This window comes from Mytilus galloprovincialis, chromosome 13 (genome assembly GCF_965363235.1).
Source record: "Mytilus galloprovincialis chromosome 13, xbMytGall1.hap1.1, whole genome shotgun sequence".
Classification (NCBI taxonomy): Eukaryota; Metazoa; Mollusca; class Bivalvia; order Mytilida; family Mytilidae; genus Mytilus; species Mytilus galloprovincialis.
The window spans coordinates 11,485,541-11,497,222 of NC_134850.1; the positions used below are offsets into that span (position 1 = coordinate 11,485,541).

The 11,682-nt window shown below is 31.6% G+C and overlaps 1 long non-coding RNA gene across 1 annotated transcript; it reads right to left on the minus strand.

Annotated features, from left to right (window-relative positions):
• Positions 1 to 733: 733 nt before the first annotated feature.
• On the minus strand, positions 734 to 10,655 carry LOC143057162 (uncharacterized). Its single transcript, XR_012972652.1, has 4 exons — positions 10,057 to 10,655; positions 9,099 to 9,662; positions 1,965 to 2,063; positions 734 to 1,015 (listed from the first exon to the last, which is right to left on the minus strand). It is a non-coding gene; the product is annotated as an uncharacterized LOC143057162 (long non-coding RNA).
• Positions 10,656 to 11,682: the final 1,027 nt, after the last annotated feature.

The following is an 11,682-nucleotide window of genomic DNA, read 5'->3' on the forward strand; positions in this document are numbered from 1 at the left end:
AGATGTATAATTATGGAAAGAAATGTTCGATCCGCAATGATGTGGCAGACAAAGTTATATACAAGGTGACAATAAACCAATCATTGCCTGAATCACAAATTTTGTTAAGATTGGAGTATTCGATTAATAACAACAAGCTTTATCGTTATTTAGTCCTTTGTGTACGATAGAGTAAAAGGAGTCATTCAGCATGAACAAAAAACCATTCATACCCTACAGTTTGATTCAAAATGTCATCACTATCCTTGTCTTTTTCCTGGATTAAAGTTTTGATAAATTTCGACAATTAATTCCGGATGTGTATCTAGCAGAATGGTCTAAATGCATAGTTGTTCTTGTCTCATAGATATATACAATGTTTGCAATGTTTTATATAAAATCAAAATATCCTGGACAGGACGAATAATTATCTTTTACAGCCTTTTATAGCTGACTATGCGGTATGGGCTTTGCTCATTGTTGAAGGCCGTACGGTGACCTATAGTTGTTAATGTCTGTGTCATTTTGGTCTTTTGTGGATAGTTGTCTCATTGGCAATCATACCACATCTTCTTTTTTTATATTCGACTGCTGTGTTTCTAATGGTTAAGAAAATCAGTTTTTTCTTCAAAATGTAATTGAGCCTCACACCAACTTGGAACTTTAAAGATATCTTTTTTTTAGAATCAACGATTATGCCTTGAGGACAACTACAAAAATAAAAAGTAATTTAACGTTTCTAACAAACCTTCTACAGGAAACAAAGTAAAATCAATAGTCTCAGTAGGAAAGATAGTAATGCGTTCCATGATCTTTTTAAAAAAAAGGGCTAAGGTCGTTAGTAATTGTTCATCTGTTTCCAACATTTCCATCAGTATATCTACATGCAGAACTATACTCCCTTTTGTAGCACCAATGAGTTCTATTCCTATTAAGCCTTCGTTTATTTCTTTTTTAAGAGAATTTAGGACTTCCGCATTGCTTTCGATGTCAGCCTCGTTCTGAAAGACGATATGTACACGGACTTTCTCTCTTCCTACAAAAACTTGAACTAAATAGATAATTTCTTCATGTCATTCTCTATGCTAATTTTAACATGGTAGGCATTATATTTGTCGATATTTTGCACTTAGTGTTACCGAGTAGTAAAATATGGTCAAATATACTTCCTACCCATGTTAAAATGAGCATAGAACAAGACATTATTTCGATTCTTATAGGAAACATAAGGTATTTTTATAGGTTGAGGCGTACGAAAATATCTTAAAAATGAGTGTCTGTTTCCGTTTCCTCCCCGTGGAAAATGTACATTACACTTTCATATTTAGTAAGTTTAAAAACTAGTAACAGGGTAAACAAAATATAATAAAAGTAATGTAAGCTGCAAAAGTGTGTATATTGTATTAGGATAACAATGAACATTACGAGGATATGAACATTAAGTTTGTGCGGATGTTTCAAACCTATTTTGTGCTCATTATTTAGAATTAACATTTCAAAGCTATATAAAGTGTACCAAAACAATAATTCAGCTCAATGCCTTTACAAATTTACATATGCATCGAACAACTTATAAATTTAGAATTACACTACTTCTGCATTTTTTGTTTTGTCATTATCTACTTAATGGGGAAGGGATTAGACGCCATATAACTGTCTATGTATATTAACTATGACACAAATGCTGTTCAATCTAAAGAAGAAGAAATAGTTATTGTTTTAAATCAACAATTTAGCACAAAAAGCCGACTTTGCAATGATAGTTCCTCTAAACACAAGTACATTTAAGAAACCTTGAGATATGTTCTGTGTTGTCTTTATATGTCACTGTTCTAGTTGTTGAACTATCATTGCTGGTTCGAATAATCTCTGTCACTAATTGTTCGTACACATTTATTTTATAATGTGTTTCCTTCTACCTGTTTTGTATTAGCTTGAAAGTCTCTAACCTGCCAAAGTATTCATTATATAAAAATGCAAATTACCTTCTAATTTTGCGTCCTTTAACAACGATCTCAGATCCATCAAAGATCGTTCAAAGCTTACACCCCAGTACACCCTTATCGGCCTCTTTTCATATCTCACTATAGAAATAAAGATATAACAGAATTATAAAATATCATAACTAAATTAATGCAAATAATAGGGATATTAGTTTACAATGAAAATAAAACATGTATTGACCTTTCCATAATATATCTGTTCTTACTCTATCATAATATTAAAAGGTCCCATTGAAATATCCAAATTATTCATGGTTTCGACCTTATTATACGACTATCTACCACAGTTGAAATGAAGTTGATTTGAGCAGTAATAGGTCTACGTACGACCTCACACAATGAAAATAACGTACCGTGTATTCACATATGAAAGGCTCTGACATGTAAAAAATTGAAATAATAATAACATGTGCTTGATATCACCAACAAGTCAAAACATTTGCTAATTGTATCATCGGTACAAGGACATAATTCGTAAATATAAATCAACATGCAGACATCTTATACCTTTAGGTATTTCAAATCCAATCTTTGATTACCTTAGCTGTATTTGGCAAAACTTTTAGGAATTTTTGTCCTCAATGCTCTTCAACTTCGTACTTTATTTGGCATTTTAAACTTTTTTGGATTCGAGCGTCACTGATGAGTCTTTTGTAGACGAAACGCGCGTCTGGCGTATACACTAAATTTAGTCCTGGTATCTATGATGAGTTTATTTATGGTAATATTCTTTACAAAGCAAAATCATGTCCTTCCGCTTCCGGTATGGCGGTTAACTAAATTTTTTACTGAGAAATAAAATTACCAGTGGCTAAGAAGAACACATCTTAATGATAAAATGATAAGTATAGGCAATGTCCAGTAAACTTTTTTATAGTGTTGCAAGAGAGGTCAGACCCGGTATTTACACGTTATGGAGCACATGTGAACTCAATGTGCACAAGTTCCCCCACACTGTTTTCAAAGGATTTCACACGAAAGACCAATCCGCGGCATTTCGTATTGCCGGTAGTGCATTTCAGAATTGTCATAATATTCCAGTCGTTGACGATACAGAGACAACAAAATATCCCATAGATTATTATCACGAATGTAAAAACCCACCATGCTCTGTTGACACAATTGATGTCTCAATTATCAATGACAATAATGACAATGATGAAAATAATTATGATACATGCAGTAGTAAAAAACCTACACCCAAAGACCAGGTAGAGAAAGATAATCTCACTGATAGCATAATTCACAAACAAGATATATTACAATCGGAGGATACTGTCCATATAGAAATAAAATCACAAAGTGAATCCCTCGAAATCAACAAAATAGCATGCACACAGTTGTGCAATGACATTCAAATGCTTGTTTGATACAATGCTGTAAATGCCAGCTGTAGACTCACTACAAGTGTACTCGCCTACCAGTTTATCAAATCTATGTATTAACTAGTACCTCAAGGCGGTATAATTGTGAAACATGTACAAATGTCCCACAATCTTTTTTAGAAAATTGTAAAGGCTCTTTCGTACAAATACTGGGTCAGGGAGATGATAAAGAAAAAACAACAAGCATTCAAACACTACAGAAAATGGTAGAACACTTGAAATACTAGACAGAATAGAAAACAGTGTGGTCGACGCTATTACAAAAACACATGAAAAGAATGGAGATGATATAATTATTCAACTAAAATTAGATTTACAAAATGAGAGAAATCACAAAGATCATATGAGTGAAATCTCAAAGAAATTTGAAGAAGTAAAAGACACAATTCCCACCGCCTCAAGTGAAATAAAATCTGAAACTAAGAGCATAATGAAAGAGGGGTATGACAAGGTGTCAACAAAATCAATAAACCAGATAAGAGACTTTACAGAAAAACTCAACAAGAATGTAAATGAAAATATATCAAAAACTCTGCAGAATAAAATAGATCCCATTGCAGAAAGTTTGCAGAAAATAAATGAAAACTCTATAAATGCTACAAAGGCCTTGGAAGTTGCAGGCACGAAATTATCTGACAACACACGCACAAACACAGGGAAATAACAAAAACACTTGAGAACATAGCTAAAACCCTCAATTTGGATAAACAGTATCCAAGTGCAAATAGTGGAAACAATCCAGCGAAAAGGAAATTTACTCATTCTAATTTTCTGAAGAAAGCATTCCAAATATCGCAGTTTCAAATAGATTTTCTCCAATTGCAGATGTAGATGAAAGATGACAAACAGGAAACTCTCAATTTTATCATGAAAGTTCTCATGTACCCGAAACGAAGAAAGCACGCATTTTAGGCAATTCTCACGTTCGATATATAAGATTAGACAATTTTCTACAAGAAGATACAGTTCATAAATATACACGTTACTCTATGTCAGAAATGGAAGAAAATTACATGAATTGGACACAGATTATGATTGTATATTTTTGTCATGTGTATACAAATGATATAAGAGCTGAAACTCCAGATGTTTTCATTCAAAAACTTGAATTATTTTGTCAAAAGCTTAAAGATCTTTGTTCTTTAGCTAAATTAATTATCTCTCTTCCTTTTTTGTCAGTTAAGGATTCAGACCTGAATCAAAAGATACTTCAGAGTAATATTTTAACTCTATACAAATTTTTGAAGAGTTCTGAAGTAATTATTTGTGAAAATTCTGTTTTTTCTAGCAGAGATCAAGCAATCAGAAGATTTTTTTTTTTTATTTCTGATGGACTTCATTTGTCCAAACAGGGAACCAGTTTGTTTGTATCAAAATCGCAATGTAGGGTCAAGGTCAAATGTTAGATATACGTATGACACACATGATAGATATAATAGGGAATTCACACACGACAGATACAATAAAGAATTCACTAATGCAAGACATACTGGTAATCAATATCCAAGCTACATGTATAATGGGCCTGGGTAGAACAATCATGAACAGAACAAAAAGTGCATTTTCTATGTTTAATATTGAAGGTATATATATTGTCATAACATTACACACATATGAATATATAAACAGTGTTTAACTAATCACATGTTGAATTTAAATTTTATTCTTTATTATTTGTTTTGCATATTTTTAGGTATTTAATGTCATGGTTTTTAATGTCATGACTGTACTGATTGACTGTTATATTTAGAAAGGAGATTTCAAAAGCAGAAATAGAAAAGGCGATTAGTACACTAAAAAATAAAAAAGCCAGTGGTTTTGACTCAATTTTAAATGAAATGTTAAAGTCCAGTCAAATATATTTAGTTTCTTGTTTTCAAAAATTGTTTAATTGTATCTTAAACTCAGGACATTTCCCCAAAATTTGGGCAAAAGGATATATAGTTCCTTTTTTTTTAAAAGTGGTCCAAAAGATGATCTTTCAAATTATAGAGGAATTACCATTGGAAGTTGTTTAGGCAAATTATTTGTGAAAATTTTAAATATTCGTTTAGAGAAATTTTTGACAAGTAGAAATATTATTAAACCGGAACAAATTGGTTTCTGTAAAGGCAAGCACACCAGTGATCATCATTTAGTTTTGAGAACTCTTATAGAAAAGTATACTCAACAAGGCAATACAAAATTCTTTACATGCTTTGTTGACCTACGCAGAGCCTCTGATACTGTTAGACATGATGGACTTTTTTTTTATAAACTGAGAAATATTAAAGTCAGTGATTTATTTTATTACACACTAAAAGATATGTACAATAATATTGAACTTTGTGTAAAGGTAGACAAATATTCTATGACTGAAAACTATCTAACATAGGAGTCAAACAAGGGGATCATTTAATACCCACTTTTTTTTTACGAGACCTGTAAACTTCTATTTTAAATTCCTTACAGCTTGATTGCTTATTGTATGCAGATGACTTAGTATTGATGTCTGAAACAGCTGATGATCTACAGAGGTGTATTGATAAACTATATAATTACTGTGATAAATGGGGGCTCCAAATAAATATAAAAAACTAAATCAGTAGTATTTTATAAAACAGAAAAACTAGATGAAAAAATATTTAATGTTAATAATAAACCTATTGAAAGGGCTAGAGGCTAAAAATATTTAGGAATTTATGCAAGTACAAGTGGAAGCTTTACAGAGGCAAAAGAAGATTTATATGAAAGGGGATTGAAAGCTTTATTTAAATAAAAAAAAAGTATTAACTTATATAAACCTCAAATTAATACACTTTCACATATATTTGATCATATTGTGAAACCTGTGTTGTTATATGGGAGTGAAATATGGGGATCTTCAGTATTAATTAAACTCATCAGAGATACCAGGACTAAATTTTGTATATATTTTTACTAAATAAAAATGACACACTTAATTTAAACTTTGCAAGGACATGAAACAAGAAAGTATTCATGTCAAATTCTGTACATTTTCTATGGGTTTAGGTAAAAAATCTACAAATGTAGCTGTATTGGTGGAAATGGAAAGATATCCCTTATTTCTTGAAGTAAATTATATATAAATTTTAAATATGTTTGGACATTATAGATATATATTAAAGTCTGATGATATCCTTCTCTCTGAAGCCCTGAATGTCTCTAGATCACTAAATAGTTTAAACAAAAATAGTTGGTATAGTTGTATTGCTATTCTTATGAAATATCTTGATATAGATCTTAAACTTGTTAAAAATTCAAAGATGGATTTAAAATCACTAATTTACCGGAAATTAAAACAGAAATATTCTTGTATTTGGAAATCTGAACTTTACAATGATAAACAAAATAAACAGCATGGAAATAAACTAAGAACTTACAGATTATTTAAAGAAAATACTTATATGGAAAAATACTTCAAAAAAATTCATTTTCTTCTTCAGTGTCCTGTTTTAGAAAATAAAAGATCTGAATATATAAATTACTTAAATAAGGTTAACAAAAACTTTAAAAGTCTCCCAAATAAATCAAAATTAATATGGTTAATGTCATCTGAGGATAATGTTATAATTAAAAAAGTAAGTTTATTATTGTGTACTTTATTCAAAGAGAGAAAATCAATTCTGGATACAGTTTAGTCACCGGTTGTTTGTCCATCTATATTATATTGTAAAACAATGTATATCATTTCTGCAGAAATTATTTTGTTGAAGAAGACTTTACTTTGTTTAATTGTTAAATAATGATGTAATCAATATGTAATCACTTGTATGAAATTGAACTTAATTGTACTGCTCAAATTATTGGGCGTCATAATTGACAATAAAAAAACTTTGTTGTTTGTTTTGTTGTCGGCATAACCAAACCTTTAAACAGACTTATTCAAGGAATATAGTTACAATACTGTTGTCAATATAAAAAAGAAGATGTGGTATGATTGCCAATGAGACAACTGTTCGCAAGTGACACATACATTAACAACTATAGGTCACCGTACGACCTTCAACAATGAGCAAAGCCCATACCGCATAGTCAGCTATAAAAAGCCCCGATAAGACAATGTAAAACAATCAAACGAGTAATCTAACGGCTTTATTTATGTAAAAAAATGAACGAAAAACGAATAACGAATATGTAGCAAACGACAACCACTGAATTACAGGCTCCTGACTTGGGACAGGCACATACATAAATAATGTGGCGGAGTTAAACATGTTAGCGGGATCCCAACCAGGTCAGGTCAGGTCATTAAGGATGGCATATTTTGTTATTAATTTTAATTCACTCATCGGGTCTTTACACTGGATGTAAACACATTTTTTCTCAAACCAGTTTTTGGCATGATACGGGTTATGTTGTCATATATTTTAAGATGGAATGATACTAAACCCCTTATGATTATGCATGATTTTCAATTGATGAAGACATTATCTTTCATATAGCTATAGTTTACTTGAGGTCTGAAGCTGGGATGACAGTAACTGATGGTAGTCCTTAATTCATGTATCATTGCCATTTTGCTAAGTTTCTTTTGTTACCTACTCTGACATCGGACTTTTGCATCTTTTAAACTGAGTTTTACTGTTCGTATTGATGTGGGTTTCCAAATTATATATTGGTTAGAGGTAAAGGGGAGATCTCACGAAACATGTTAAAGACCGTACTTTGACAAATAATGGTTTACCTTATAAATTGTGACTTGGATTGAGAGTTGTCTCATTGGCACCCATACCACATCTTCTTATATCTATGAACCCAGCCTCTGGCCTTTGTTAGTCTTGTATTATTTTTAAATTATAGCTCATTTATATGTTTTGTTGTGTAGTATGACGTTCCATTTTCACTGAAGTAGTACACATTTATAGTTAGGGGCCAGCTGAGGTCCTTTATTTCTCGCTGTGTTGAAGACCCATTGGTGGTCTCCGGCTGTTATCTGCTCTTTGGTCGTGTTGTCTTTTTGACATATTTCCCTTTTCCCGTCTCAACTTTACTTCGGAATCCTGACATGGGACGGGCGATAGAGCGACAAACCCTCCGCTTTCACGAGACAGTTGCAATTAGCTAACTTCAAAAGATTGATACATGGTTCACAAATAATATACACATAGCTCTGAAATAAAAGTATCGTAGTTACTGAAATATAGTTTAAATCAAATAGCATAATAAATAATTTTAATTCAAAGCATGGTAAATTGCTATCTTCATGAATTTTCACATTTTTGTTCTGAAACTGTAGGAGATATAGGTTAGATATCAAAATGTTGTTCTTGCATTTATATTCTCTTCTTACTAGCACAAACTTTGAGATTATAAGGATATTCTGGAATTATTTAACATCAACTGTAGATTTCAAAGTCTATAATGATGATTAAAGCCTGTGTGTTATAAAGTCTACAATTAAAGACCGTGTTATAAAGTCTATAACTAAAGACTGTGTGTTAACAAGTCTATAACTAAAGACTGTGTGTTAACAAGTCTATAACTAAAGACTGTGTGTTAACAAACGTTCACCTAAATTGTCCCAGTCAATGGATGAATTTAATGTGTCAATCAATGGCCACAGCCACACTGTTTTAAATTTCATTCTATAGTGTTATATAAAGCATGTGTGTTATAAAGTCTGTAATTAAAACCTGTATATTAAAAGTCATTAATTTAGTATGCATATAAAAAAAATTAGATGCTGCCGTTATAAGATACGTTTTAGAAAAAATGGATACATCCTTACATGTTATGTTTTCAATCTCCTTCAATGCATTTTCATATTTTGCCTGCATAGCTGTATCCATCACACATGTTCTGTAACCACTTATCTCCTGTTCGTAATTCGTCGGTTGGAGGGATTTCTGATCCATTCTATAACCAATTTCACGAAACTCGTCGAAATATTCATTAAACTCCTTTTTATCAACTTTGGTGTCTCTTCGATGAGCAAGCTTATTTCTATAGTATCGAATCCGTTCAACATCATCACCTAATTGTATATCTACCTTGTCTGGAATACTTCCCCAGCCTTTTTGGGGTGGTTGTATTAATTTAAAATGTCTTAATAGTTGGTAAATTAATGTAACATCTAACGAATTGTATGTATTTGAGTTCTGTAGCTCTTGAATGTTTGCTTGTTGTTCTGGATGGAATTTCTTTATATCAAGGGCACACATATGGTACAGCTTAATGACAGGAATAATTTGTCCAATAACATTTCGTAGAATGTTGGGAAAAGTTTCGATGATAGGGATCGATAGTCTAGAATACCTTTCTCTCTTCTCACTCTCAGTATTCGTTAAGGATTCTGCCATTAAAAAACAAATTTTAAGAACAATCAATTTCATCTGACTTTAAACGTATAACACAGCATTGCATTCAAAAATAAAGTGAACTGGTATGACTTTCGTAATGAGATATTTTCTAAATTATAATCGTATGTAGAAGACAAATTGTATCAAATCACTGGTTACTTAGTGTATGGCACTTCCTCTAATAATTTATTAAGTGTGATGCAGACCTTTTACTGGCAAATTTATGTATCTTGAATTACCTGCATATTATCTTTTTTCCAGACCAAATGCAGGATTAACATCGAAATTAAGAATGGGTAAAATATTTGAGCAGGAAATTGTTACCGTTTAATTTTTATTAATGTTATATCTTTTTTTCTTCAAAATAGAGATATTTTTTTAACTTACCTTCGATTACTTTTACACTTGTAAGATCTTGTAAAATGGAAATACAATCTGTTTCAGATCGACATAAATTGTTGTACATACTTCCCAAAGTGTCTTGTTCCAAAAACGAATCAATTCTTGTGACCATCAATTTTATTTCCTCTAGCAACTTTTCGGCAAAGTGTTCGGTTACCTCTTCTGATTTTTTGCCAATTATTGAATTTGTTGCTTGTATAAGCCGTTGTATATCATCGGCAATTCCTATTTCAGTATCATGGGGACTGTTTCCCCATTTGCACTTAGGTTCATCTAGCATTTTTTCAAATCTAAGTATTTTGTAGCATATTTCAATTGTAAATTCGTCCATATTTGGAAGCATATTCATTAAAACACTTTCATTTTGCGTAAAAACAAAACGAAAATCTGTCTGCAAATATTTTTTTCTTAACCCTTGTGTAGTAAAATAATATTTTAAAACTGTCTGCATAACTCTAGGAAACAATCTTAGGACCATGCATCCTAGCTTCGCATGACGATGTTTGAATAGATCGGACATCATGCTATGTTATTTTATCAGGCCACCACATTATTTCTTACAGGCACAACCTTATAGACATAACGAAATGGTATCGATCTGCAAAGAAAATGTAATATCTTGATAGAAATAATAATAAGCATTCACTATCTTGTTAAAACCAAACATTATAGTTACACATCCTCTTTTTTTCATTTTTAATTCGATACGTTATTGAGATTTGATTATATAACCTAAATGCAATTCTTAGGTTTTATTTGTTTTTGATGAGACAATAACAATCGAAACCAATGAATAAACAAAGACTCACAAAACCAAAGGACATTTACATCAACAGTTATAAATAATAATTAGAAAACAACACGAACTCTACTAAAAACCGGGAGTGAAATCAGGTGCTCCGGAAGGGTAAGCATTTCCTGCACCATATACGGCACCCGTCGTGTTATTTCTTTGTTCAGTTCGGTAATGATGGAAGGTTATTATGACTGAGAAAGAATATCAGATATGATTTCTGAAACACTTTTGTCATAATGGCCAATGAGCTGATGATGGCGACCGTTAAATTTCTTGAGTGATGACCTTAATTTAGTTAATTCATAGCCCTGTCTTAGCAACTTTTAAGAAAGCAGTATTTCCCCGTTCAACAAAATCAACGTACTTTGAGCTAGCTCTATAGTAACGTGTCAATTGAGACACGTATAATCCATATGCTGGTGCCGCTGGGATGTTGCTACAAAGAAATGGAAAGTTGACTATAGGAAAATTAAAATCATCGCGTTTGTCAAAAATTTTGGTATTCAACCTGCCATCAGTAGTCATTTCGAAAAAAAGGTATAAATATGAAGCAGATTTATCTGTGTCGGTAGTATCTTTAATTTCAAGTTCACTTGGATAAACTAAATGTAAGTGATCCCTGAATCCATCATTATTAAGAGACATTACATCATCAATATATCGAAAGGTGAAAAAGGTGACATAGCCACCATAAACGAATACTGTCTATCTTATGTTTTATTGAGAATTGATAATATAAGATTTCTACCAGTGTGTTTGTATTTGCTGATTTCTATAAAAAAAAAAAAAAGAAAAGAGGGCCAATTGTATAAAGA